Source organism: Salvelinus sp. IW2-2015, linkage group LG4q.1:29 (assembly GCF_002910315.2).
Source record: "Salvelinus sp. IW2-2015 linkage group LG4q.1:29, ASM291031v2, whole genome shotgun sequence".
NCBI lineage: Eukaryota > Metazoa > Chordata > Actinopteri > Salmoniformes > Salmonidae > Salvelinus > Salvelinus sp. IW2-2015.
In genome coordinates, this window is record NC_036842.1 from 43,097,779 (window position 1) to 43,104,232 (window position 6,454).

Below are 6,454 nucleotides of genomic sequence, written 5' to 3' on the forward strand. Positions count from 1 at the left end.
AGGAACGTGACAGCTGTTATACTCCCAGACATTATTTGAACAGTTTTAGAAACTTTAGAGTATTTTCTATCCGAATCTACCAATTATATGCATATCCTAGCGTCTGGGCCTGAGTAGCAGGCAGTTTACTTTGGGCATGCTTTTCATCCGGAAGTGCTGCTCCTATCCCAAACAGGTTTTAACTAATCTCCAGACGAGCTTCAATGCCATACAACTCTGCTTCCGTGGCCTCCAACTGCTCCTTAATGCAAGTAAAACTAAATGCATGCTCTTCAACCGATTTATTTTTTTGCTACTTTTCACCCCAGTATCTTTACTTCCACATTCATCTTCTGCACATCTATAACTCCAGTGTTTAATTGCTAAATTGTAATTACTTCGCCACTACGGCCTATTTATTGCCTTACCTTCCTAATCTTACCTATTATGTTATTGACTGTACGTTTGTTTATTCCATGTGTAACTCTGTGTTGGTGTTTGTGTCGCACTGCTTTGCTTTATCTTGGCCAGGTCGCAGTTGTAAATGAGAACTTGTTCTCAACTGGCCTACCTGGTTAAATAAAGGTTAAATAAAAAAAAATAAAAAAATGCCAAATAGTGTCCCCCTGTCAATAAATGTCCCCCCAGTGGGATTCAAGAAGCTATTAGAGACTGGAAAGTATTCAGACCCCTTGACTTTTTCCACATTTTGTTACATTACAGCCTTATTCTAAAATGGATTAAATAGTTTTTTCCCGCTCATCAATTTACACAAAATACCCCATAATGACAAAGCAAAAACAGGTTTTCAGACCCGATTCAGGAAACTAGGCGTATGTCGCAAGTCACGACTTCACATGAGAGCAGATTTAACTTTAAAAATATATATGTTTTTATCAAAATGCATTTTTTGGCAGAAATTCCTTCTTGAACATGTGAACTTTCATGTGCCTTAATAACAAACTTGTATGCCATCTGTAAATACGAATCAAATTGTTAGATTACGAGCTTTGTTGGTTAAGCCATAGAGAAAGGGAGCAACCTTCCCACTAGCCATGAGTGGTCTGGACATGCCGAGAGATGAATTCGGATTGGTCAGCCATATACAGTGGTTCCTCCTTTAAAAGTTGCGAGCTTGCACCGCGGGACTTAGAGGTACCCAGCGTCACGGCTTCATTGCTCCAGACAACCGCAAGGGGGAGTTCATTATGCATTTGGGTCCCAAGGTTTTTATATGACCAATCATATCAAGTGGTTCCAATGACGAATTTTGACGAGAGCCACCCGTCCCTGGTGGCGTTCTTCAACAAAGATGGCTGACAAAACATTACAGTGGAACCAGATGTAAGTTGTTATAACGTCATAACGAGTCAAGCAAAACATTTACAATTGAGAGGAATATGTTAGTTAATGTAGAGGCAAACGTTTGCGCATATTTTTTTGTCATAAAGTTAATTTACGAAAATCGGTATTTAGCAAGTTATCTGACTAGCTAACATTAGCCAGCTAGCTAGTGTTAGGAGAATGAATTTGTAATTTGTGTTGTTTAATGTTTTAGGGACTCCTGAGAAAACCAGCAAACCAGGCTGTCGTCTTGTGAAACAGTGGATGTAAAGAATCTAGCTACCTAAAGCATTTACTGCCAATTGAATGTACAATTGTGAAAGTTTGCCTTGCAATGCAGCTGAAGTAACATAGCTAGCTAACTATTTATTTGCTTATTGTGTAGTGGAGGATAAAAATATCTGTATACCTATGGATGTGTAGCTAGCTACAGTATGTAGCCGATCTGTGTATGGACCCTAAAACGTTAGGTTCTGAGCTAATTTTCATACCAATCTTTGAACCTCAGCTATCATAGTTGTTGTATCAACTTCAAGTCTGAATGGTATTATTGAAGCCTATGGATAGAGTAGAATATAATAACTTTATTGTGTCAAGGATGCTACTCCTATATACACATGTACTGTAGTTATTACCACGCATGAGATTCCCACATTGTAGCCTGTACATTGAATATATTCACTGATCATGTACTCTTCTTTGGCAAATAAAGGTGCAGTTCAGGTATGAATCTCTGAGACATAATTTTTCAGTCATATCAAACTCCATTATTTGAATGATGCTGTGTCTGCATGTATGTATTACAATTATACACATCAACAGTGTTTACCACTCCTGCTCCTGGGACATCAATGATTACACATTGTAACTATGCAATAGACTAGAAACATGATTGATTTGTAATTCATATATACAGAAAAAAAACGAATCATATCTAACTCCCTTCATCTGCATTAATCTGAGGACACAGGATAGTATTTCAATGAGATACTTCATTTCAACCAGTGGAGAATGTGAAACGCTTTATTGAAGGAAGTTCATTATCCAGGTGTTATAAATACAGAAATGCATTATAATTAAGATAATTGTAATATTATAAATACAAGTTCAATCTGTACTTCAATGCACATATGGTGTGCACTATAAAACGAGGAAGAAAGACGAGGTGGAGAGAGAGGTGTAGATGACAAAAAGGGAAAGAGGTAAGAACAGCGGCAGACAGCTTATGATTAATTAATTACAGTGCTACCCTAATATTCTCTCAGTTCATCACAATTGCGGTGTCTCCTAACCAGCCTTGGGCCCCCAGTTGGCCCGAAGGTTATTTTAAGAGCGGGTGAGGTGGCGATGACGGGACTGGCTTCCTCTCTCACATCAAAACATACCTGCAGACGAGTGACAAATGAATAGAGAGCATGATTAAGCCTTGTTTTTTTTATTCTAACACGGTCAGTCATCTTAAATCAGGAGGTGAAATGCAAAACTGACCTTGGATCATTAACTCTGGGACTACTACATCTCTGTCTGTATTTCAATGTAAAGTATCTCTTTAATAATACTTCCTGTTGACCCGACCAAGTGACCTCTCATCTATGATCATGCTGTGCTCTCTGTGTCAGCCAGTTCAGATGCGGGAGGGGTTCACCAACACAGCTGATATAACCTAGAGGATTTAGGGAGAAGGGGGAGTGGGATGAAGTGAAGAAGAGAGACTGTTATTGTGTGTGTGTGTGGTCTCACCTGGTGTTCACACTAAGTGGCTACAGAGTACTTTATGCTGAAAAACAGACACATGAGGACAAACAATAGAAGATAATGTCAATAGAAGATACTGTATGTGACGCAGACACCTACCGGAGTGTACCTGAAACATTTAAATATAGAGGGCTATGTGTCTCACCGCTTGGTTATTGCAAGGCTAACCCACAGTGAAATAATGACTTGGCAGCAACAGGGTCCAGTGAAAATGGCTGAGTGTTCATGTGGTGTAAATCTGAAAATGAGCAGCTGACATCTTAAGTTTTTTTTAATGAATGCTTGTGAGACAGGTTCCATGTACAACAAGACAGGCAGAGAGGAAGAGAGAAAAAGAACACAGAACAGTTTAATTACCTCTGGTTATGGACACTTTTGCCAGCAATAAAGCTTCCACGGCCTGTTCCTCGGACAGTGAACATCTGGCATTGTCTACATTTTGACCCCTTGGTCAGCTTGCTCTCTGAAAGTAAAGAAAACAGTTGATTTTTTATAGATATGAAAACAATAACTGAGATATGACCGTTCAATCTAATGCAGCAGATGTCATTTTTAGGATACGTCAATACAGCCCAGTGCTGCTTACCTGAGATTCCATCTTCGTAGGTTTCCGTTTTGACTTCCTTTGTGTCGGAAAAAGGTTGTTTCAGAACAATTATTTTTGATTGAAAATAAAAAAGGTTTTGATTTCGACAAAAAGTCACAAATGTACCTCCATAGCATATAACAATTTGCCTGTGAATAACCACACCTTCATACAAACGTGCTACTGTATGAAGAATTCTTGACGCACAACCGAAGATGCTGCCATATCCTGTCAACACGCCCACAAGCGAGCCACTCCGGAGCAGAATGATGAGGGCTAATAGCTGAACAATAGACTATTCAACCTTTACTAAAGAATAGTCTAATAGCCGAGCTAGTTAGCTTACACGTTATGTTGGCTGACAATTTGTTAGCTACACTGTCCTTACGAACCACATAGCATATCATTACAGCAGTATGTACCGGTATGTTAGCTAGCTACCTAACGTTAGTAGTTATACATCAAACTTGCCAGTATATTAACTATAGGCTATCACACTACCCAACGTTTATTGACTTGATTACTCCCGTCATTCTTAGGTTAGCTAAATTGGTAGAGTCGTTGTGCTTTCTCAATGTGACATTCGGGTGCTTTTGAAAATTCGCCCTGGTTCTCTATAGGCTGGACAATAGAACGAGTAAAAATTCACCCAAGGCTGAAAAACGACTTAAGAACGTTGGCTAAACTGGAGACTAGCGCGAGCCCATAGCAAATTACTGGAATCGAACGTTCGCCGAGCCTGTTTTGACTGGAGTGATGCTTAGAATTCCATTTTTATTTTCACCCTACAATCTGTTCGTCGGGAGAAACTGGAAAAAAACTACTTGTGTGCTTACGTCTGCGTAATGAAAATTGGGAACATTTTTAAACTTCTCTTCTGGTCTAGCGATCGATGACAAAACGAGTTCGCTGCCAGACTTACATAATTACGCAATGTGGAGATTCTCCTGATTACAAATGGTGCCCATGTACAGTTTTTGGCCTCCGTTTCACTCGGAGCAGGGGAACAACCTACTTCAACGGTCCTCAGAGCGAGTTGAAGTCACGATTGAAAACGCTATTAGCGTGCACCCCGCTAACTAGCTAGCCATTTCACATCCGGTTACACCCGACTTGAAAAAAAAATCTAAATACTTATATACATATTGCGCGAGATATTTGGCGAATGGTGAGCCTTCAGGGGAAAACAGCAAAAGAGGGAGCCCCTCTATCCACAATCGACGGGTCAGTAGTGGAAGAGGTGGAAGTTTTAAGTTCCCTCGGTGTACACATTTCACGGACAAACTGAATTGGTCCACCCACACAGACAGCGTTGTGAAGAAGGCGCAGCAGCGCCTCTTCACCTCAGGAGGCTGAAGAAATTCGGCTTCGTCAGCAAAAAGCAAATCACAAACTTCTACAGATGCACAATCGAGAGCATCTGTCGGGGCTGTATCACCGCCTGGTACGGTCAACTGCTCCGCCAAACCGTAAGGCTTCTCCAGAGGGTAGTGAGGTCTGCCCAGAACGCATCACCGGGGCAAACTACCTGCCCTCGCAGGAACCTCACCACCCGATGTCAAGGAAGGCATAAAGATCATCAAGGAACACAACCACCCAAGACCACTGCCTGTTCAACCCGGCCCGCTATCATCCAGAAGGCGAGGGTCAGTACAGGTGCATCAACAGCAGGGACGCGAGAGGACTGAGAAAACAGCTTTATTCTCAGGCCATCGAGACCTTTGTTAAAGCACCACCTAACGATTTAGCGGCCGCTGCAACATACTGACTCAACTCGCACGCCACTTTAAAAATGGGAATTGATGGACAATTATGTAAAAAATGTACCACTAGCCACTTTAAACAATGCCAATTAATATATGTTCTACATCCTACATTACCTCTCATATGTATATACTGTACTCTATATCATCTATGCATCTTGCCATCTTTATGTAATACATGTACGACTAGCCACTTTAAAAATATGCCACTTATGTTTACATACCCTACCAGTAGCTCATCTCTATAATGTATATCCGTAACTCTATACCATCTACTGCATCTTGCCATGCCGTTCTGTACCACCACTCATTCATATATCTTTATGTACATATTCTTTATCCCTTTACACTTGTGTGTGTGTGTATAAGGTAGTAGTTGTGGAATTGTTAGGTTAGATTACTTGTTGGTTATTACTGCATTGTCGGAACTAGAAGCACAAGCATTTCGCTACACTCGCATTAACATCTGCTAACCATGTGTATGTGACTAATAAAATTTGATTTGATTTGATTTGATTTGAAATAGACAGACATGCCTATATTTCCCCAATAGGAAACAATGGGAAGACCGCAGGGTTCCAATATTATTTTTGTTGTTTACATTTGAACTATAAAACAACGTGAGCAGGTCTCATTGCCAACAATAGCGAAGCAGGCATTGTGACGTTGAATAATAAGCTGGGAATAGAATGTTCGGAAGGCGAGTGCCACGGTGCTCAATAGAACTAATAGGAGCTGGCAGGGTGAAAAATGCACAAAAATAAGGCCTGCTTTTTTGCGATTACTTCAAAACGACGGCAAGCTGCTGGGAAATATGGTCATATTACGAACTAGTTTTTATCAGAAAATAAATTTGTTAAAAATGTTATGTGTCCAGCCTACTATCTACACTGTACCAGAGCGCAGAATAATTACTTTACGAGCGCTCAACACCCGTTGAATACGGCCGGTGTCAGTAAACGTCGGGAAAAAAGCATAATTAAATTGTTTTCCAGCAGCACATTTACAGTCACCAACACTCTGGTTA

General features: G+C 40.5%; 1 long non-coding RNA gene across 2 annotated transcripts in view; it reads right to left on the reverse strand.

The window, feature by feature from the left end:
* Positions 1-2,333: 2,333 nt before the first annotated feature.
* The window catches only part of LOC111962003 (uncharacterized), a 42,042-nt gene continuing 37,921 nt past the window's right edge, over positions 2,334-6,454 (reverse strand). Inside the window, exons 5-7 of one of the 2 annotated variants that reach the window (XR_002896294.2) lie at positions 3,665-3,701; positions 3,436-3,541; positions 2,334-2,986 (exon numbers count right to left, since the gene is read on the reverse strand). This is a non-coding gene — a long non-coding RNA (uncharacterized lncRNA). Of the gene's footprint in view, positions 2,987-3,435; positions 3,702-6,454 lie in introns of both variants that reach the window. The other variant, XR_002896293.2, reaches the window with a different exon arrangement.